The sequence below is a fragment of the Phasianus colchicus genome, chromosome 9 (genome assembly GCF_987193195.1).
Source record: "Phasianus colchicus chromosome 9, bPhaCol1.hap1.1, whole genome shotgun sequence".
NCBI classification, from domain to species: Eukaryota; Metazoa; Chordata; class Aves; order Galliformes; family Phasianidae; genus Phasianus; species Phasianus colchicus.
The window spans coordinates 20,304,176-20,327,488 of record NC_143444.1 but is presented as its reverse complement, the minus strand read 5'-3'; the positions used below and the strand labels follow the sequence as shown (position 1 = coordinate 20,327,488).

General features: G+C 36.4%; 1 protein-coding gene across 7 annotated transcripts in view; it reads left to right on the top strand.

Moving 5' to 3' along the window:
• ADGRL2 (adhesion G protein-coupled receptor L2) overlaps positions 1-23,313 on the top strand; it is a 389,339-nt gene that overhangs the window by 101,014 nt on the left and 265,012 nt on the right. The window lies entirely within an intron of this gene.

Below are 23,313 nucleotides of genomic sequence, written 5' to 3'. Positions count from 1 at the left end.
ATGAACCCAAATAAATCTGGCTGTAGCACAGCACATGAGCACACAGCGTGGCAGTGCTGCGGCACAGTGCCTCCGCATTAGTGCAGGAAGGGTTTCAGCTTTCCTCTCCTGCCTTCAGATTTTCATTCTTATTCTGGGTGACAAAATCCAATTAATAAACAGAACCTTTGAATTTGTTTTTAATATTCAGCATGTATTTGTCTCCCACAGAAGTCAGTAACATCTGCTAAGGGCTTTACTGATTCATTACCTAGAGGGATGTAGTGACATCAACATTTGCACAGTATGGATAGCAATGCTTAGGATGAATAGGTAAGGTGGAAAAAGGGAGAAACATAGGGTAGGGGAAAAAGAAGGAGGGACAAGTTTGTGTTGGAGAGCCTGGTGGTGCCCCACGCAGCCCAGCACAGATCAGCTGCTGCTGCTGTGTGAGCAGCTCCTGCTGCTTCATGGGTTGCACCACCCTGCCTGCCTGCCCAGCCTGGCAGCATGTTCAGCACTCTGCGTGCAGGCCAATTAGAAGAAGATACTTGCCAAAAAAAAAAAAAAAAAAAAAAAAAAAAAAAGCTGGCACTTCAGCATCAACGTTATTTAAAAAGAAAAAAAAAAAAGCACCAAATTTGCCAGCTCAAGCCTCCCTCTACCTCCCTTTTATTGAAGAACAAATCTAAACTCATACCTATTATAACCATGATTTTTTCTTTTAACTTCTCTGCATTTCTTCATCTTTCTTTTGTGTGACCTTATTCATACCTCTTGTTAAGCTATTGGCTTATTCTCATATTTTTTTTTTTAATGTCAATTATTTTTTCTGAAAAAAAGAATTAAAAGAATTCTGAGTAGTCCTCCTGCAATAGTATCTAGGCATTCTAAAGGAAAAGATGTCAACATGATATAAAATAATGCAATTTTTAAATAACTCCAAGATGTAGTGGACATATGGTATGAGATAAAAACCCTGTAACCTAACCATATAGATATTTGGATTCATACTGTCTTTCCCTGGCTCTGACAGTGCTCTGTATGGGAAGATAAGGGCAGACTTATAAGGCTATGATTCAGTAGAGGCTATTTCGACAAGTTTCCACTCTGAGATTCTGTTCATCAACCTCTAATTAGCACTTCATCGCTTTCAGCTTTGTGTCACCCAGCTGGCTAGAGGAAGATGACACCTCCAACTTGAACTGGGCTTTTTTCCATTTTCTTGGAGCTCATCAAGACATGTGGTGCTTTCTTAAAGTGCAGCTGGTGCTGGCACTTTCATTGTAAATTTAAATCACTGTGTTTGGAAAAAGGTGATAAGAACAGTTTGTTTCATGTCCCTGGTGTTTAGCCTGAGGCAATTCCCAGCAAATATATTCAACGCTCCTTCTGGTTTGATCTGCTATACTTTTTCTATTATTATTATTATTAATAACAATAGTAGAAAGTATGCGCCTAAAAGAATACCCTGCTCAGTGTATGAATTCATTCCCACAGTCACTGAAGTTTCAAAGAAAACAAAAACACTTTAAACTTCAATTTAGATAAACAGCAAAAATATGAACTTTGTCTCTGTATATGTTTGGAGAAAGGGCAGTTAGATTTTTGCAAGGTTCTTTCTTTCATCAAAACTTAAATGTTATGGAGAAAAAGATACTTCATTTTTCTCAATTTTATATTCCAACCTAGTGCTCATGGTAGAAAGTATATAGTTTATTACACGTTTGTGCTGCCTATGTGATTGTTACATTACTTATGAGGTAGTGCTTCTGAACAGTGATATGAAATAATATTTCATATTTCCAAATAACCCTGAAGTACTTATGTTTATAAAAACGTGTACAAAGCCAGCTTCCAACATGTTTAATTGTCAATTGTACTCAACTCTTACATGTTTTTTTGTGTCCGTTCATATTGACCTGAGGGTATTCCGATTAATTGCTATGTTTTCTTCACATTAAATTTTGTGCACCAAAATTAGTAAACATTAACTTCTCTATTCCTAAAATTCCCACACTATTCTGTAAAACATTCTTTTAAATATATACCCTATATTCACAATGAAGAATACAGAATCAATAAAACTACAGAGATTCCATCTCAAAAGAGCAGCTATTGTGTATATACCTAAGGAATCTTGGACTCTTTTCAAACCCACCAGTTTTTTTTAAAGGTGTGGGTTTTTGTTGTTGTTATTTGTTTGTTTTTGGTTTTTTTTTTCTATATAATAGAAATAAGAATTCATAGTTGTTTTTTTCCTTTCAGTGGTTTTACTAATTCTTATTGGATACCAACATAACCTTTAGAGATAGAATTTTTGTTAATTTGAGTTTCATCAAATTTTTACTGATTTACTTCCCTGATTTGCTGCTGTGCATTTTAAAGATTTAGATTGCAAATTCTGCTGCACCACAATAAATGGCATTAAAAGTGTATTTTATAATGACTGTAAAGAAGAAGCACAGTATTGTGCCTTTCTTCCTCCAGTGAGGCAGAAATGTAAGTATGACAGAAATTTACCTAGATCCAACTTTTAAAAACTGAGCCAACATACTGATTAGATCTAATTTTATGTTCTGACTAATAGTTCTGGTGTAAATTGCCATATTTTCACTGATACAGAAATTAAACTCTTAATTTCTGTATGTATGGAGAAATGAAACGCATGTAGATAATGGCACAATTCTGTATTTATGATATTCCATTTTTCTATAAATATAGATATTCAGTGATTATCAATAGAGCTGCTCATTAAAATTCAGACTTCGATACAAAATTATGCCATTTTGTCTTAATATTTGAAAACCTAAAGATATCTCCCCAGTTCTCTGAAAATCTGTATTTTAGCATTTACATTGAGCAGCTTATTGCAGTAGGAAATACTTCAAACAGAAAAAACAAATTGTCCCATCAAAGTATTCTAATGATTCAGAAGATTATTTCTTCCAGCAAACCAAGTAGTAGGAAAGAAGTCTAATGAAGGGTATAGCGCTGTGTTTCCACTGAAGGTGGGAAATAGCTGATTATTTCCCCAAGTTTTTCAGAATCAGCCTTGTTAGCAATAAGATCAAACTCAATTGCAGCCTTGCAGAATTGATGTCCCCTTTACTGCATCCTTTATACAAATGGTTTTACATTGTGAAAGGTTTCCTTTAATGATTGTTTGCTGCTTTGACAAAGTAGCTAATTGTCACTACCCTATTCATCTTAATTCAGACTCATTAGCCTTCATTTTTGCTCCCTGCTCTTCAGTAGCTACTGCAGGGACCTTGCACGGCTATCATCCCCAGCAAGCAAAATGATTTTGCTGGAGTGCCACAGGGAGCTTCCTTTTGCTAACTGCCAAGTAGTTATGAAGTAAACGGACTAGCTCTGCTCCACACACTATAAGAGCTTTTTCTGGAGCTTTCACTACTATGTTACTACCGTAATCCCCAAACTTCCTTTTCGCTATTTCCTCTGCTTTGCTGCTAACTGTTCTGGTACCCCTGACCTGAGTACTGAGCTCTCAGGTTAAGCCTCCTGTTCCCCTAGGGTTTTGGAGGCTTGATATGGGCCAACGTATAGCCCAGAGAGACATCTTTGACATGGGGTGAGGGGCTTTGACTGAGCCCCTGGCTAGTGCATTGCTCAGTGTTACCATTACCAGACAGAGCTGAGTACATGGAGACATAGGCATGGGGGAAGCCTCTCACTGATCAGCAAATACACCCAACCAATGCAGCTGTGTGGGCAGGGAGCTTGAGGCAGTAGATGCATGAATCTTACATTCACTGGATGGGACTTGTCAGGCCTCTCTCCTTTGCCTCTGTGTTGTCCTGGTTTTGTGCCATTGATAAAAAGCTCTAGATGGCGATTCTGTGATTCCACCCTCCAGTTTCCAAACAGATTAGTTAGATTCGTCTTGCTCCCTGGATTGGTGCTACTTTTCCATCCTTTGGCAGCTGTCAGAACAAAGGTATTTTATAACCTTTGTGTCTGTATAAATAGTTATGTGAATAAGATTTGCTTGCAGTTGTCACGTATTTTAACTCTTCCTATGTAGTGCACAGCAGTCAGTCTTTCTGAGTATGGCTAATACGCAGGATTGGATGAAGAGGTCTGCATGCATGGACAATTGTTGATAAATGAGGATCTTCTTAGTAAGAGGGGATAAGTGACTTTTCCTGGTGAGGGCCCAATTCTCTACATAAAGCCAGAGAAGAAAGGGATGCTAACACGGGCCGTTAGTTAGTTGCTAGGCACTTGTTTCATCCTCAGACCTCAAGGACTCAGTATGGAGAACAACTGAGATAAATAATCTGCATTGGCTTTATCACCTCTTGCTTTTGCCAGAGTTCTTCCTCGCATAATAATAGGACTGGTGGCAATTATTATATTCCAGTGTGTTTGGTACAGGGTTTCTGTGTGTCTTTACATAAACGTTTATTAAATGGAAAAGAAAAGATGATCATGGAAAATGTTTGTACAAGCCAATTCCCAGCAGATAAATAGATATGGGTTTTTTAGTGTAACCCAGCAATAAAGCCAATGTAAGTACAGGTATAAAGGTATGAAACAACATATTGTCAGAAACAATAAAAAAGATTTAGCAATATGTAAACAGGGTAGATCAGCAAGAGGCCGAGCAAGGCAGTGGTTTATTATACACACCTAACTACTGAAAGCCATACCGAGCAGAATATAAAAGTGAAAACTGTTAAATTTGTGACAGCTGTTTTTATTATTCTGCTCTTTAAAAGGAATCTAATTTGAAATTTGCATTCCACAAGAGCTCTGGGTTTTCTTGTGAGTCTGATATTAAAGGCATTTAGCATTTATGCAACTCCTAATTCATTGGTGCACAAACATGATTTCTACACCATAAAAGTGGCTCAGATGAAATACATGGATATATGCAGTTGTGCTCTAGGTTAGTACAACAAGAAGTGGGCATGGAGATATTTCCCTCATCCCTCTGTACGAAAACCAGCTTTGGTGTATGTGCAGCTGCTGTTCGTTGTTCTGTATTGGCAGCACAAACCTCCCTAAAGCCATTGCAGAGATATGGGACGAAAGTAAGACAATTGCTGCTTTTGCTCTCTTTTGTGTAACAAAGCTAGCTTAGTAGTCAAAATAAAATAAAATAAAAAATCACTGACTGCATGTTTTCCTGAAGCTCTTTCTCAGCATGCATTTGCTCAGAGTTCTAAGAAGCAATCTTACCAGTCCTGGCATTGGAAAAATAAGGTGACATATTTATGCTTTATGAGATTGGCTTAAAAATAAGGAATTAAAGAACCAGAGAAAAAAGCAAGTTGTATTCCTTTTATTATTATTGTCATTTTTATGAACTTATGGGTTACAGTAAAATCATATATTCAAGCTTTTTCTGAGCTGATATTTTCAGAAGATGGGCTCTAAAAAATAATGTGAAATCTCAATAAAACCACAAGCTGTCAATGTGCACTGCAGCTGAGCAGAGCCACGTGTTCCTGCACAGCCTTTGCTGTAGTCGCTGCCATTCTGCCTTGTCTAAGCAAGGCTGTCTGTTTCTGAAACCTTTGGAGACCTCACAGAAAACCTGAGTACTACCAGTTGTAGTGCACAGTCATGAGAAACATACTAAAAGCATAGCTCTACCAACATTTTTCTTTTTATAACTTCTAGGTATAGAGACAGTAGTAATGAATCTAAATAAAATGTGTATAACTGATAAGGTAATACTAATATTATGGCCTTAATTGTAATCTTTAATGTGTTATGATTTCAAAAGAATTAAACTGAGAGCAAGCATCTTTGACGTTTGGAGATCCATAGTACTTAAGATATACTTCAGATGTGCTGGACAATGAAAACTTGCTCTAGTTCAGGTCAGCCACGTGGATTTCTGTGGGACCAGAATTTAACCAGTAAGCGTTCCAGGCAATTAAACTTTTGATATTTTAGAACATATTCCATCCTATTCTTCTGCTCATGGATTATGTTTTTATTTACTGTGATCTGAGGTGTAGGGGAGTATGGAGTTTATTTTCTGAGAGACGGATGAGAGGGAGTCCTCCAGTAAACTGTCTGCAGTAGTGTGTGCTCTAGTTAAACTTGATGGTCTGATGTGTTTTACATGTATACGGTGTACTGGGGAATAACTTTTACTTCTACAGAGAAGGACAGTTCCTCTCTCTCCCTGCATTGCTTTGCTCTTAGTGAAGCTAAGCTTCTGCAAATAAAAACCTGAATGCTGAGTATTTAGCTGATAAGTTCATTTTCAGTCTGTGTATATAGATAAGTATTCCTTGTTCTGTACTTCTGTTTCATAACATTTCTTGCAAACCAGAAACAAGCAGTAATGGCTTAACCGTGCCAACAAAGCACTTCACGTGGGGCACAGGTTTGGAAATGAACTTCAGCACAGACCTTGTAGACATCTGAACTCTATAAATCCACAGGTGTTTAAGTAGCCCTAAGGGCTAGGTCAGATAGCAGACTTGTTTCAATACGACTTTACAAGGGTTTAGTACTGTGTAAACAACACTTGCAAGGTTTTCTCTTTACTGCTGAGTAAAACCAGTAGCAAGAAGAGCCACCTTTGATTTTTGTACTATAAAAGGTATAGTGCTTTTTTCTTCCATAAACACTGTTTGCTAGAACATTTTTGAGCACTCCTAAACATCAAATTAAACTTTTTAGCACACATTTCAAGAGGGGACTTTTTAAAGTGTAACATTCTTGAAAAGAAATGGAGGGGGGACTGGAGAGTGTTTTCTGCTTTTTTCTCTTTTTTGTTTGTTGTTGATTTTGGTCTTGGTTTTTTGGGAAGGCATTCAATTATTCTGTAGAAAGATAAATGAGACTGTGGTTTTTACATGCTCATGCAGCCTATAGGACATAGATATGTGCAATTCCACCAAAAGTAAGGTAGTTGTTAAAGATTTTGTAAGTAAATGGGCTTCTTTCTCAGTGAAGTAACCATAAAGCATAAGCTAGCCTGCAGTTACAAGAAATCCTGCTGAATTGGTGTTGGAGGCTGGGGTTGGGGAAGACTGGCTGATGCAGAGTGCTGAGAACAGTATGCTATTTTTATCTCCAAATCAGCTATAGTGACAGATTTCCATCAATACTTGGAGAAAAAAAAAAAAAAAAAGAAGAAAGAAAGAAAAAGATACTAAATGACTCCCCAGAAAAACATGGTAAAATAGCTCAACTGGGGAAACAGGATCCTAGGGAGGAGGAGTAAGGAGCTGGAAAGAGTAAAGCAGCACTCAGAGAGGAAAAACAAGATAACTGGAACCCGAGTGGAGTACAGTAATTAGGAACTGAAGGAGGAAATTAAAATCCTTAGGGAATTCAGTATCTGAGAAAGAAACTGAGAGAAATCCATTGAGGTTTATGAGAGGACAATTACTCCAAAAGCTTAATTAACTTGCATACAAAGCTTGGTTGAGACTTCTCTTTGTCCTTGTTTTTACACTCATGTATGAATTGAGAAAATACAAAGTGTTCCTTAAGCAGTAAATGCAGGCTTATTGATCTCTGTATTAGTCTATAGGAGTGATAGCTAATGATTAATTCAGTCGCACTTTCCTTCAGCATTTTGGTTTCTGCTCTTCTGCCCCTAGTTTTTTTAGTTTGGAAGGTATTTTGAGCACAGAAAATACTCCTGGGATTTAAAAGCCTCAATTGCCTCAGTTATTTAAAAGTTTTTCTGTAGCTAACCGTGCTATTTATGATATGTGAGATTTTCTTGTATGGTCAGCACAAAGGTTTGCAGGAGTATATTGTAGAGATCGGACAGATGTTTGTTAAATGTTGAGGGCAGAGAGACAGTTTTCATTATCTTCACTCTGCCCTGGGTTGTGCTTTCTAACAGAAGTTGTCAAGTTTATGCTGGGTGGCATTTTGCTGGGCTGAGGCATTGCCACTGACGTACGCATTGAGTCTGGTGTCCTCTGCGTCTTCAAGCTGTCAGCTATCCTGACATCTGTCTGCTACTCCTAAAGTCAGAATTTCCTTTCTCAGTCAATGACTGCCCGTAACATACACAGAGGTATAACTGCTATCGATTCAACTTAACTGAATTACTGAAACTGTTTCTTGGAATGTGATGAGGACAAAATCTTCACATTTAACTGCATATTACATAAATTAATTCTATGGAAGCAACGCTACAGCTCCATAAACCAGGAAATCTCAGTGCAGAGAGACTTCATGAATTTAATGGCACAGTGTGTATATCAAGCAGAAATTTTGTCCTTTGTCAGATAAATGATCAGATCATGTATCCTGTAGTTCCCAAATATATAGTCTAAAAAAAAATGCATCTTCTCTGGAATCAGTCTCAAATTCTGAGGCCATTCAAAAGATCCCAAATTAAGTCTTATTTTTGTCAGACTGAACTAATTCATCCTATTTTATTTTATTTCTTTTTTTTTTTTTTGTCCATGTTATGTCATCTTGGACATGTGTTTTGAAGCATTGTAAGCCAAGAATTTTATTCCTATCTTCTCTCCCAACCCTCCATTCTCCTTCTATTCTTCAAGTTTTTTCAAAAATCTGTCTCTTTTCAAATCACGTTATGTTTGTAGTATGCATTAAATGAAAGGCTTTCAACTTCCAGAGCAGGCTGTATGAACATTCGTCTTGCATGTGCATCAGTCAGCATGCTACCTAAGTGCAGTGAAGTTGGTTTGTATTAATTGCAGAGTGCATTTGACTGTGTCTACGTGATAGACTTAACAATTCTGAATCACATCGGATGCAAAGGAATGGAATTTTTTTTTTTTCATTTTATAGAGCAAATGAGAAATAGTGTATTCTGAAAAGAAATAGTAATGCAGGTATGCCAGAGCTTTGCTAGTCTGTGTAAATCAACCCTATCTCATATGAGGAAAGCTAAGTGAATTTGAATGTTGCCGTGTTTAGACACGGCATTGTGATCATTTTTTGCTCTCTTCAAAGAAGAGTTCTCAGTCTAAAAACTACATGTTGAAGAATACAGAGAAAAACGTGTACTAGTACTATTTGTTTTAAGTAGGCACAGGCACTTGATTATTCCACATTAACCAAATAGATTTATGGAGTAATGAAAAGATCAGGCATATCTGTATCTCCTCTGTGGGTTCCGCTATGATTTACCTGAATACTTTTCTGATGCTCGTTTCACTGATGTCTTTTTCTAATGTTTTGCTCTCTTCATTAAAGTAAAATCCACTGTATGTATCAACCTCAAATTCAAGAGAAAAAATTGCAGTAATAAGAATTTGCTGGCACTTAAAAGAAATTCTCAGATTCAGCAGGATTTGCTAGTAACTTAGGTCTACAGTTTAAGACTTTTTTAAAACAGTAAATTATTTAATAGACATGCAGCAACTGGATAAACTGGATAAAAAAATTGAAATCTTATCATCACTGGCATTTAATATGCCTGACTTAATTGTAAAGATCTCAATGGTCTCAAATATTAAAATAATCAAACCTCTGTGAAATGTCTGCTACAAATGCTGTGTTCATGGGCTAGGTGTTTTAACAAGGGCCAAAAGTTTCCAGTGCACTGACTGTGTTGTAGAGCAGCCTGTGGAGAGCTAACACAGGGAGGTTTTGCATTTCCCCCAGGTATCCCAGGGCTCAATTCTGTCCAGGTCTCATTGCACAAGTAGAGATGGAGTATTTCTAATTCCTAGATATGCTGGTTGTTAATGCATGAGGGGCTGACCCTGTTGCCTAGTGTTGTTACTGTCCCTTTCAGCTAGCCATGTTCTCTGACAAGAACAAGCACCTTACCTTCCCTGCAAAGCTCTTTCCCCTCAGCATTTCAAAAAGGGCTCACATTTCATTCTGTTTTTCAGTAGCTTCTTGCCTGGATGGCTTTTTAGCACAAGTAGAAGACCTGAAATTGGTTAAGATTATTGAGGTACATTAATGAAGAGATTAAAATATTTCTACTGCACAGCCACGGGTTCATGTGGTGTGTTGCTTTAACCACGCAATGAGCACACTGCATTGCAGAAAGTTTTAGCAATAAGGCACGCTTTCATTAGGAAGAAACAAAACAGAATTGTAAGATAAGAGACAATGTTTCTCAATTAGAAGAAATTAATAATACATTATATGTATATTGTGTGATATACCTGCCCGAAAAATTGCAAATATTGTCCGTATGTTTTCTTTTCTTTGTATTTCTTTGGCTACTTATGTATCTTTAATTAGGTGGTTTTTGTCTCATGAAAGATTAAGATAGAATTCTGCTTTTTTGCTTTTATTTCTCAAAACCATTTGCTTTGTACAAAGCATCAAAGTCCAAATAAGGTTGAGAGCATTCCTTGAATTTTATGGAATCACGTTCATGTTCGTTACATAAAATGCTGTAAAAATTAGAACTGATTTACATTTTAGTGTGATTCATTTGGACTGGGAATTTTAAGACTGACAAATCTTTAAGCCAAAAGAAACTGGAATCACCATTTCTAATTTCTGGTATAATCAAGTCACAAATGCAGTGTGCCATGTAATTTATAGTTTAGTTTAGTTGCACCTCTAATTAAAAGCAAACACAAAGTGTGTTTGTAAATTCCCTTCTTTTGAATGAGAACAGGCAAACCCTTTCTTAAATAACTACTCTTTCTTCACATAAGTCACAGCTCTCTTTCTAAGAGCTCTGAAAAGAGCTGAAGTTAGTTGATAGAAAGTGTCTCCCGATAACTAATTCTAGCGGGGAGGTCACTGCCATTTCAGCCTTTTGTGTTGTCATTCTATTTTTTAAAAAGACAGGGAGAAATCAGAACACTGGTCAGCAGAAGCTGCCAGGAAAGACTATTTAAGAAAAAAATAGTAGAAATACTAGGCAAATGTTTTAATGTCAGCGGCCATACCAAGGGAACTGATAAACTGTACTGTTGTAATAACAGGATCCAAAAACAGATGTGTATTCATTTAAGTTTTCAAAAGTAGTAAAATGAGTTATCTTATGCTTTGGAGATAATTGTATACTGCTTATGATTATCTAAATGTTGTATAGTCTTTTAGAAGTCCTTTATTTCTTTTTTTTTTTTTTTAAATGGGCATTGTGAAATAAGTTAGTCTATCAATCTGATTAGAGAAGCTAGATTTCTGTGTCCATTAATAGCGCTATTGAAACAAGTGTGGCAAAGATACTTTTGATTCTCAAATACTATTTTTTGTTAACGTTTTAAAGGTTACTTTCCTATGAAAAGATTGCTGTCAAGTATTGAGTGCAATTCTCTCACTGCATTCCCTTTGCATTCATCTGTGCTTAGTTCTGTCTGGCTACAATATCATCTTATTTTCTGTTTCTGATTTCTGTTGAAAATAGTCTTTTGGCAATTAGCAGTGCTGTTTTAAATCTGGTGTGCACATTTAAAGCAGCAGAAAACTGGTATCCTATTAAAAAAATGAATGGGAGACTTGTTATATGAGGCCAATACTTCATTTGATAAAACAATTCAATTGAATTTTGATACAGCTAAATAGCACCTTTGTTTAAATCAAATGACCATCTGTAAATGTACTTCAGAAATGCATGCAGGTAAAAGAACTGGTACAAGAATTCAGCAACTGCAGTGCATTTCAGCAAATTGATCAAAATTTTGCCCTTTATTTTTTCCGTGTATCAGAGGGAAGAATAGATTAACAATTTCCATTTTTAAAATGTTCTTCCTTTATAAATTAGTTCCCTTTCTTTCAGCTTTTACACTCCACGCTCTAGATAATAAATGTGCTCACAAAAGACTTGTCTGAAATAATGAAGCTGTTAAAGAACATTGTAATTTTTTACTTTAATAACATTAATCTGGCCCCGTAAACCATTGGAAGGCAAACTTGCTCTTAGAATGCATCACGGTACCATGGTTGTGACACTGATAGATAACTATTAACTCCTTTTAAGCTTTAAAATGCTTTAGAATGCCAGAGTAAAGAATCTAAAACTGCAGATCTTATTCAAATGAATCAGGATAGAGCAGATGGTGGAAGAAGGCACACAAGCAAGAAGTAAATCTCCTGTTCTCCCTTTCTGATTGCTTTGCCCACAGAGGAATAACGATTCAAAGAAAATCAGTAATCATGGCGGATGTCATTAGCATATTCCCAATAAGGGAGCTTACATAAAAATTCCCAGAGAAAATGAATGGCTGCTGGTATAGATCAGTGTGCAAACAGTGCATTTCCAGCTGCCTCCTGAAACATAGATTTTCCAGGACTATTAGAAATGAAGTTTAAAAAGCTGAATTAAGAGTTGCTGGTTTGCTTAGAGGAAAGATGGATGTTTTATTAATTAACCAATACAGCTATGTTTAACACTCTTGTCAGTTGTAGCGTTGAACTGAATAGTTGTAAAAAAAAGTTCTGTGCTTCAAATTGAGATATCAACAAGCCTGCAGTAAAATATAAGGAGAACCTTCTGCTACTTGGCTGCTTCTGTCTGGAGAGGAGTGTGCAAACTGCTGTAAATCCTTTCCCTGACATGTTTTCTACTTGCATTATTGTAAGCACATGTGGTAAATGTCCATTTCCTTGTTGGTTCACAGAAGTTATTAAGTTTTTCACAAATCAGTGGCAAAGCAAAACATTTTTCTCAAAATGTTGTGGAAGGAGTACTAAACTAGACAAATGGCTGTGTTCTTGTCTGTCCATAAGTGATGGGAAGACCATTAGCCAGTGTAAATGAGCATAGCACTGTCTGAACAGCCAAGCTCCTGTCTTTCATGTATGTGGGAGTAGGATTTGGCCTCTTATCTTTAGCCTTTGACTTGGGATGTTTCATAATTATTTTACTTTTTGGAGGAAGGGAGACACACATTCAAGAAGTGCATACAAGATTGTCGCATTCACCTGCTTAATGTAGTTCACAAATAACACTATGGCAAATTATGCGATTCCCACTTGCTTTAATTCCACGGTGTAGATAAAGTCTCAATGTAAATCATCACTGCTGTGGCCTCTGGATTAGACATTCAGCTGCCACGGTTACAACTGGAAAAAGCATGTCTAATTTTTTGTGTGTCAAGATAAATATTCATCTCCTATTGGTTCTCAATACAATGACAGACCAAAAGTACCATCACCTAGATGGTTGATAAATCTCCTTAGAAAAGCAGCCATGAGACACTGTAGTGACGGGCTTTGTGGTTGAAATAAGAGAAAGAGTAGGTAAGGGTGACCACGTCCATGCAGATGCCATCATTGATTGTGCCAGCAGGAGGCAGATCGTTAAAGGATACAATAGGAACTGTCACAATAGTTTCAATTTTATTATTGAAACCTAAACTTTCAGTGGTGGTGGACAGATTGCCTTCATTTTTCATCCAAGAAACATCTTCAACATTTCCTCAAAAAAAAATCTTTCAGACTAGCACTGCAACCAATAATGCCTTTTATGTATACTAAGATGGTAGAAACCATTAATAAAATGCCTGTCAACAGCACATCTCCCTTTTCTTTTTAGCAAAAAGGGGAGAAATCATTAATTACAGTTTCTGTCACACACAAAAGACATGGTTTTTGTTCTGGTCTCTTAGCACTTTAACAGCATGAATTCACCTAGTGGCCACCTATTCTGCAAAATTTGAAAAGGGATGTGTCCTTATCCATCTATGCAAAACCTTCTGAAGACATTGCATGTGTCTGCCTGGGCAACAAATGCGGTATTTTGAGTTGACACTGAAAAGGAGGATTATGAATATGGATAGAATGCAAATACTCCATCTATCTTAATCAGAATAGAGGAATTCAAGCTGTTGTGGAAGGAGGGGGAAGAAAGCGGAGAATAAGCCTTAGAAAACTGAGCTTCAGGGGCCTGATTCTGCTCTTACCACTGTAGTTTTAACACTGAAGCTGAGATCAGGATTGAGCAGTAAATTTAGAGTATCTTTTATAAGGTTAATGTTTTACAATCAGCCCTGCCAAACACTTTTAGTTTGATTAAGATAGCTCACTGTACTGTGTTCTGAAGTACTTGCTGGAACGAGAACTTAGAAATCTTACTCATTCTTTTGTCACATCTGAAAAGTATGAAATCATGTCAATTTCCATACGTAGAAGAAAAACAACAACAAAAAATCTGCTTATTGCGAATCTGAAAAGAATGCACAAAAGTTTTAAGTAATAGCAGTTGAAGCAGACAGTTGTTATTATTTCAGTGTATCAGGATAATGTCAACAAAAAAGGTCTTCATTTCTAGGATTTCCCCAGCTCACCATTTCCTGTAAGTTTTAATGCACGCCTGTCGTTATGTAAAAGCAGAACATTGAAGGAATATCTCTTCAAGATTTTTTTTCAATTTAATATATTTCTCTAAGCTGTGTGAAATGCATTTTTATGGTTCTCTGTTCTTGTTCTATGCTATCTAAATTTTATGTGAGGCCTGTACAGAGTGTTTCTCTCTCCTTTAGAAGAAGTCTTCACTGAAATCTGGCAAATCATAAATCAAAATATGCTTTCATTGTTAGCATATGAGACTTTTTTTTCAACCTTCAGATCTAATGAAACAGAAGGCAAATACAGTGCTCTCATTTGCTCAGAAGGTAAACATATGTCGATTAGAGACTTCTCAAATGTGTCATTTCTGAATTTCAATTTCACCACTTGTCTCATCAATTGTAACTGAAAGACCCAAACTCTCTATTTGGGTCTTATTCTTTTACCAAAACGGTATGAAAAAATCTTACTGGTTAGAATTTTTAGATCAAATACTCAACTGATTTAGACACAGTACATCAAGAACATGTTTCAGGACATCCTTTTCAATATAATTATTGTAGGGAGTTCAATGCTCTATTGCCCTTACGTTTGAGTTCATTATTTACAGTTCCTTGATTAAGAAATAGTAAATTTCACTTATTTCTTTTCTTACTCTGTGACTACAAGTAAACCAATATTTTGTATAGCTCAATATATCCATTTAAATATCTTGCCACTTTCATGCAATAGGAAGGTGGATTTCAAGTAAAACCCATGATTAGCAGTTTGTGCCTTCCTTGTTTTTCTATGGAAGACAGTTGAGACCTTTGATCAGCCGTAGGAAGATTAAAAAAAAAAAAAAAAAAAAGTAGTTTTTGCTCACTTGTTCCACATTATCTACTTCTATGGTTATGTACCAAAGTCTGTGCTAAGGACTCAGTCCTACACAAATGAAGTCAGTAAAATTTTATCATTCATTTTAGTTTTCAAAATCAGAGCTCTGATTTTCATTAATTTTCTGACCATGAAATTTATGGAGTTAAGTCTATGCAAAATTTACCTGGGACAAAGTCTTCTTGCATGGATGATTGAATCTGAAAGTATTTCTATATTTTTTTCTTTGATAGTGTAGGGTGAAATCTTAATGTTTTTGTGCTGATGTCAATTAGAAGCTTTTGTCAGATGATGCATTCGCTGGGGGTATGTTTCCTGAGTATGGATGAACTATACTCTGGGTTTTTACCTAGTAAAATACATAATTCAGATCACTGAGATATACAGTATGAATGAAGTTATTAATCAGTTCTGAAACTACAACAGACCAATCTGTGAGCTACGTACACCATTTTCACTCTACATGTTTTTAAACCTGTGGTGAGTAGAATATTTTATTAGCCTTGGTTAAAAATGTCATGTCCAAAAAATCTGGCAAATGTTCAGAGCCATTTAATCTTTCATCAAGATTTAATCAGAATAGTTTTATATCTCTTTCGTGCATTGTCAAATGCCCACCACAGTTTGTCTGCCCCCACAGTGGACTGACAGATCGAGCAAATGAGCAAAGAACTGGAACATTTGACTGTAATTGCGATGTCAGCAGTGTTAAACTATATTTATGAGAAGAAGGTTAACACTGTAACATTAATAATTTCATCAATCTTACGTATGTTTGCTTCATAAACAAGCAAGCTATTTTTTGTAAATTATCTGCGACCAATACTGTGTTCTTTCGGAATAAGGCTGCAAATTCCCATTTTAAAAGTTGGTTTGACCCATATTGTTACATTTTGGAAAGGAAGAGAAAAAAAAAAAAAAGGAAGGACCTTTTAAGTGTTGGCCTCAAGCCAGACTCTGTAAGTCCTGGATTTCCTGTCAATAAGAAAAAAATAATATCTAGAAATATACAATACAATAAGAGGGGCTAGAAAGTACAGGATTTTGTCTATCTGCAGTGTGGCTCTAAAATCGCTTCAGGCAGATACATTAAGTATTTTGGTTTTTCTTGACTTTAAACCATTAGATGCTCACCTGCTCTTTCAGTGATTTATGACACTATGCCAAATGTACTGGCTAATAAAGACAGTTTGTTACTCTCTAATTTTGGAGGAACATAACACATGAAACTGTACAGCAATCTCTTACCTACATATTTCACTCTATAAGGGGAAACAATAAGAGAAAACATGACATATATTAGAGAAGTAAATTACAGTGTTATATTCCTTGGTCCAATAAACCACCTTTGACTACTGAGGTGTTGTTTTGTCCTACAGCTTAATCAGCTGAGTCTAGACTGCTCCTTGGTGTTCATGTGCCTTAGGCAGTGTAAATGCTGTGATTCACATGCATGATCACATGAACTTCTGCTGTGCATTTTATACGATGCCGAATAAAATTATTTGTTAGAATGAATGATCACATACTTCTTAGCTACTTCAATTATGAAAAGGTAAAGTTTAAAAACATAAAATGACTCACAGAATTTTGAAGCCACTTGCATGTGTATTTAAGCTCAGCTGCTTATGATTCTAGCACAGCTGAGGTTAACTCAGTGGGCTTTCTGGCTATGCTGGAGAAAAATGCAGCTGTCGAAGCAATGGTATTTTTGAGGTGTAGCAATTGTGTTGCAGAAAAAGAAATACTATGTTATTATGTTCATTTAGTATTCTCACTGTCACTTTAATTTGTGTATGTGTATAGGTATGCATATACGCTAAAAAAAATCAGCAGTTTATTGGAAAAATGAATTGCATTTATTGTGCTTCCTCTAAGTCACAAATGTTCTCGATTCCCTGGCAGGGATTGGAACTACTCTCATGTCTGCTCTTTTGCTGCACTCTCCCTTAATCAGTTATGAAAAGTGATTAATGGAAGAGAAATGGTGGAATTGGAAGAACAGAAAAATATTGGATGGTGGTGTACTTTTATTACTTTTATTTCTCCAAGAGCTGTTCTCATTAAGTTTCATACTCATACCTCTGTCATAGGAACAGGTAGATGATAGACAGACTGCTAGGGCAACGTGCATGACCTGTTGCCATAGGATCCAACGTATTTCCTTTTGGCTTTAAATTAGCCCAGATGGTATGCAGCTCCTTTAAGAGACTCAGCAGTGTACTGAGATAAACTGAGCCATCTGGACCCAGCAACCTCCTGAGGTTCCTACAGTGACCAGAGCAGATAGTGTGGGCTTTGTGCAATTGTTGGCAGATCACACACGCACAAAGTTAAAGTTTCTGCTCTTTAATAGCTATAAATTGCTAAAAAATAACAGTTGCTTAATGGGGCATCTAATAATAGTCTCAACAAAATCCTGCAATGAATAGTTCTTGGGAATTCATTCTCCCACAAATCTAGGGCTAGGGGAGGTCTAAGATATTTCATGACAACAAGGATCTCATCTACTGCATCCATAGATTGCTTTGAATTTTCCATGGCTCTTTCAAGCTCCAAGCTGCCATATATTTGTTCCTCAAGCAGAGGTCTTTTAGATGACAGGTTGGAGTCTGACTGTAGAAAGGAAGAGGAATAATACAACTATGGAAATTTCTTTAGCAATTTTTTTTTTTTCTAGCAAATTGCCACTCTCTGTATTTATAGAAAGGCCAGGTACAGTATGCCTTTCTAATGCTGACAGGGTAAGAATAAGTAATATTATGCACAAGTGTATCTTTTACATCTACATGAAACCTGGAATAGAAATTTCAGCACTAGGCAGACTGAAAAAAAAAGATCTGTGGGCTAAAAAAAAGCCTCATAAAAACATCATGAAATAATATCCGGATCACCTTGTACAGTTGTCAATTTATAAAAACAGGTACAGATGATGTAGCATAACTCAACGGATGGGCAAATCATGATACAGATACTCTAAGGGTTGGATCAAGTGTCTGTCATTTGCCTTTCAGGACTCAGGAGTATCACCTCTTCTTCCATGTAAAATAGTTGAACTCTCTGAAATTTGACCACATCACAAAACTAGGAAAGCTTTGCAAGTTTGAGTGCAATTGATGTGTTCAGGTGAGGGCAGAACTGAGTGAATATGAAGAGTGAGTCATTTGTCACTGAGAAGAGGTTCCAGTGGGAAAGTAGAAATGTATTCTGTGGGACAATAATGGGGAGTTCATGTTATTTTCTACCTGCCCGTAATAATTTGAAAGCTGCTTTATGTGTACATGCTTCATGATCCTCAGACTTACTCTATCTTTTCAAAGGAAAAAGGCTCAGCAGCCAGCTGATTGGGAGACTTGTTAAACTTTTACAGATGAGTATTTTTCCAGCCAAGCAATGACTCTACTGGTGGGGCAATACAGGGAAACACTTGCTGAAACACACTTTGTCTCCTGTGATGGCATATAGCAAACAGGCTTGCCTCGTTCATTTCCTATTGCTATGGTTATTGCTGGCATAAACTTTAGAAGGTGAAATATTCCTGTGAAATATGAAAACAAATTAGTTTGCAATTAGTTTGAGATCTTGATGGAAATAGCTAGTCTCCTGAATATACTAATATATATTGATTGAGCTAAGTGGCATTAATCTGAATTTGTGTATTCCATCCAATTGTACCAGTATATGTGCATACTTAATGTATCTATACTGTTAAGTTCTTATCCATCTATAGTTTATGAAACTGTAATGTTAAAATGCCTCTCTTTTTCCTCTTTACACTAGTAGAATATTATTATCCAAATTATGTTTTGGTTATGATACCGAGAGCCTCTGACATTCTGCACTTAATTTTTTAAAAATGTGCATGCATTCCTGAAACCAGAACGGGTGAAAACTTTTAACATACGGCAGAATGGTGCTTGTCGTTCTGCTTTCTGCGTTGCTTCATCTTCAGGCACTGCTGCTCTGCTCTGCATACGTTGTCTCTATTTCATAGGAAATTGCTATTGCCAAGACAAAAAATGCTTGTGACTGGGTTGGAGGAGAAGGGATAGAGTTCGCAAGAGGAAATAAGGATCTCCCTCCACCCCTCTACACTTCTTTCATTATCCTTTTGTCATCATGAAATACATTGACCTGTCCCATTCAGATAACTGCTTTATAATCTTTGCAGAATTAATCATTTTTTGACAGATTGTTTTATATGAGCTTACTGTAAATTCCTACCTGCTTGCACTAATAAAATACAAGCAGCCAGAAACCTAGTGGGAAATGTCTGGTGCAGGCTTTCCTCCTGCCCTTCCTCCCTCCCCCACCCAAGTCTATTTCCACATCCTATGAGGACCATTCAAGCAAGAAAGTCCTTTTTTTTAACAGTCATTCGTGGTAAGAGTATTAGGCCGCATATAGTTGGACTGGCACACTCTCTGGCTGAGCCTCACTGATCTGATGAATTGTTTGAGCCAGCTATTTCTTACATGCAAACAGGGAGAACTTGTTCAGACAGTACAGTCACCCCAGAATGGCATGCAGGGATTTAGCGAAGTGCATGCATGGGACGGACGTTTTTAATCCTTGTTAGCCTCTTTCTACAACAGAGCACATTCAGGAATGGTGAGAAATGGATCTCAGTCTTCCAAAACCCAAAGAAAGAAACAGGATTTTAGAGTTTGTTGGGGTTTCTGTAAGTGTGTTAATCTCCCGATTGAGATAAAATATGTGTTTTAATCTTTTCCTTAAGATGAACAGCTCCATGTAATACACTCAGAGCAATGCTTCTTGCCTTCTTTAGATTGAGCACAAGGTAGTGACTAACGATGGAAAAGTTACATTAATTTTATGTACGCTGGCAGCATTGTCTTTGTTTGGGAAATTAAAGTGAAAGTAAATTCACCATGATAATTTTAGGTAGGCATACCTATATATTAGATGAAAACAGAGAGAAGTATACTTTACATGTATTCCAAGTGAGCAAAAGGGTTGCTGGAAAACTTTCAGCAGGGAGGTAACTAATCTTACAAACACATTTGTTCACACTCTCTGCAGCTGAGATTTGTCATTAATGCATATGATATTCATTTTATTTTAAACTAGAATCACAAGAGGCAATTTGATATTTTGAAGAATATAAATCTGAGGCGGATATGCATTTTTGATCTCATTGATTTAAAACAAAATACAGTGACAGCAGCTGAAATATTATGATTGCATATGGATTATAGTGACACTGAAAAGTGAGAATTACCAATAATCACAACAGATTAGGTTGTTTGTTCTTTGGCTCTGTTACTGTAGATGTGCAAAAGACAACGAGAAATATTTTTATGTATTTCATTTGAAGTACACTGGTACGTTTAGATTCAGGATTATTTAGTTGTCTTGGTCATAACTGGTGAATATTTCAGGACACTTTTAAAAACTGTTTATTGTGAGAATGAGACAATGTTTATCTAACAAAAATATATCAAAATGCATAAATATATTTTTAAAGTTATAATAAAGTTTAATTTAAATTCTATTGTAAATATAACAAACAGCAAGTTTAATTGTCAGTGTTCAAGTACTTGGAACAGAAGTTAGCCTTTTCCAGCAAAATGGCTGGATCTTGTATCCATACCTCATACCTTTTGTGAAAAATATAATGCTGAAACATGTACAGGTATCATGTCCCATTCAAAGTTATGCTCAGTATTTTGCTGACAAACATTGTTCTAATGTTTTGAACATAAAATGAATCCTTCAAATTACATTAGCCAATCTCAGTGGTGCTGGTTCTGTGGGAATGTTAATCTTCTGTTGAGTGTTTTTATTTGGAGGCTGCATGAAAGACAAAAAAAAGCAGTTGGAGAGTGAAAACAAGAGAAGAGGAAATATGAGGAAAAGACATTCAATTTATTAAAACAACAAGCAAGCACTGCCGCTTGTTTCTTCATTTTAATTGAAATGTTCTAAAAATAACCTTATATCCATCACAGACTTAAGTGTTTAACAGGTTGCTTGTCAACACCACCAGAAATTAAGAAGAATTAAGAAGTGGATTTTTTTTTTTTTTCCCTGTAAAAATAAAAATTCAATGAATGTTAATTACCACAGACATAGCTAATGATTGCGAAGTTGGCCCCAGTTCTGACAGAAGAGAACCTGAGTGAAAATGCCAACCTATTCTTGAGTTCCGTGGCTGAGGACCCAGCTGTCCATGCAGGGACTGGTACTGCGGCACTTGTGTGCTGTCCGTGTGGTCTGGCATTGTAAGAGTTCAGTCAAATGGGAAAGTATTTTAGTTGACTCCAATACAGAGTAATTATTTATAGCTGCAGGAAATATCTTTTTCTCCCATTTTGATTCTTGCCATTCCTTTAGACAAATCCGCTCATTCCAGCTCTTCTGGCAGTAATCTAATGGATCTTTGGACATCCAGGGGGGTGATCATAGCATTACCCAAATCCCTAACGGTTGGTTAGGCAACATGCACAAATTGATCCTGTGTTGTTTGTATAACTGAATCCAAAAAATGAAATGTTTAAAGAGCTGCAAGAGGCAATGGAGACGTTTTGCAGTTCCTTCACTTTTATTAAGTAAGGTGAGCTGCCAGTATTATATACTTATCTGTAAAACTTCTGATATATATGCTAAATCTCTTTCCATGAGGGAGCATTTGCCTCATTCTTACATTTTTTAAATGAAAGCAAATTGTCACCTGCTAGTGTGCTTACTTGTTTAATTCTCTCCTATAGTTTGTAGTGTAATGTTCTACATCAATTAAAAACGGATGAGAGAATGGTTTAGCTGAAGAGTTTGTTTCCTTGTAATCAACTGCAAAAAAGACCAAGGTCGTCTAACAGATTTCTTCTCTCACTTAGCAAAGAGGGCTATGTGAATGCAAATTGCTTTGTTGGTGGAGGGAATTAAAATTATAAAAAGCTAGACTTAAAGAAGTGAAAAATCAGGACTGTGTCAGAATAGGGACAATATAATTGTGGCATGGATTCCCATATGGGACTAAATTATCTAAATTTTAGTAACGTCAGCAGTTGTGTGTGACTGCTGGAATGCAGCCAATGTGCCATTTTTTTTTAGGATGGTTCTGATTCTATGCTACTTTAAATATGCAGAACGCTGAATTTGCTCTAGGTGTCATAGTGGCACTTCTGTGATGCATAATTTTGCTTGTTCGTTCTATTTAATAGAAACATATTAGTAGCCTAAAATGTAACCTAATCCAAAGTAAAGGTACTATGATTTTAGTCTATGTTATGGTATCTTCAGAAAAAGACTGCTTTCTGCAATGGGTGTATATATCAATGTTGTCTCCCTTTTTAGTGCATTCCATTCAGTAATACTATTTTGTAGCAACTCAATAAAGCTGATAGTTTTTCTGGGTAATTACCCACAGCCCCCTGCAGGACAAATTAGCATTCATGACCTGAATAATGCTTACTAGAAAGAGTTCAATGGAATTTACTTAATCAGAATCATTGCTTTCTCGTGGCTACACTATTTTTAACCTAGTCCCCATTGTCTACTAATAGCAAAAACCTTGTCAGTGCCAGGTCCAACTTGGCACTGGATGTAAAAGGAGAGAAAGATTATCCTTCTCAAAGGTACTTTGTGTATTTTTAAAGCTTATGGACTGTATTCTACAGTCTTTACTTGGACTTTGCTTAGCTAAAAGTGCGTGGAAGTTGGTGGGAGATTTGCCAGATGACAGAGTGTTGAATCAGAGATTATGAAAAGAAGTGCATATATTTTGCTAGTTTGTCCATGACTTATAATTACTAGTAACCACAAAGGCTGCTAGAGAGGACATTCAAAGGTGCTTTTTCTTTTCTAGTCATGTGAGTGGAGTAGTTATTGCCTATTTCATGCTATTTTTTAAGGGTTTTTGTTTTTTCACTTGTGGTGGTGGTTTGTTTTTTAAATTATCTCTGTCATTTCGTAAATTTCATAAAATAGAAATAGCTATTGCTGTGATGGTTTGTGTTTTGTCTTCCCAATTCCCAAGACTATAGCATGTCAAGGTTAATACAACACAGGTGATCCCTTGAATGGCTTAACCAGATGCTCACTAAAAAAGACCAGAAGGATTGGAAAGATTTTGTGAAATATTTCAAAGATTTGGTGTAGACACACATACACAACCATTACAATCAACAAATAAAATCAGAAAAATACCAAGCAGGAGTTGAACTATCATTTCCCATGAGGGAATTCACTTTAAATGTATTTTACTTACCTAAGCTATGTCAGTTAGAGCATTAGAAAATGAGACTG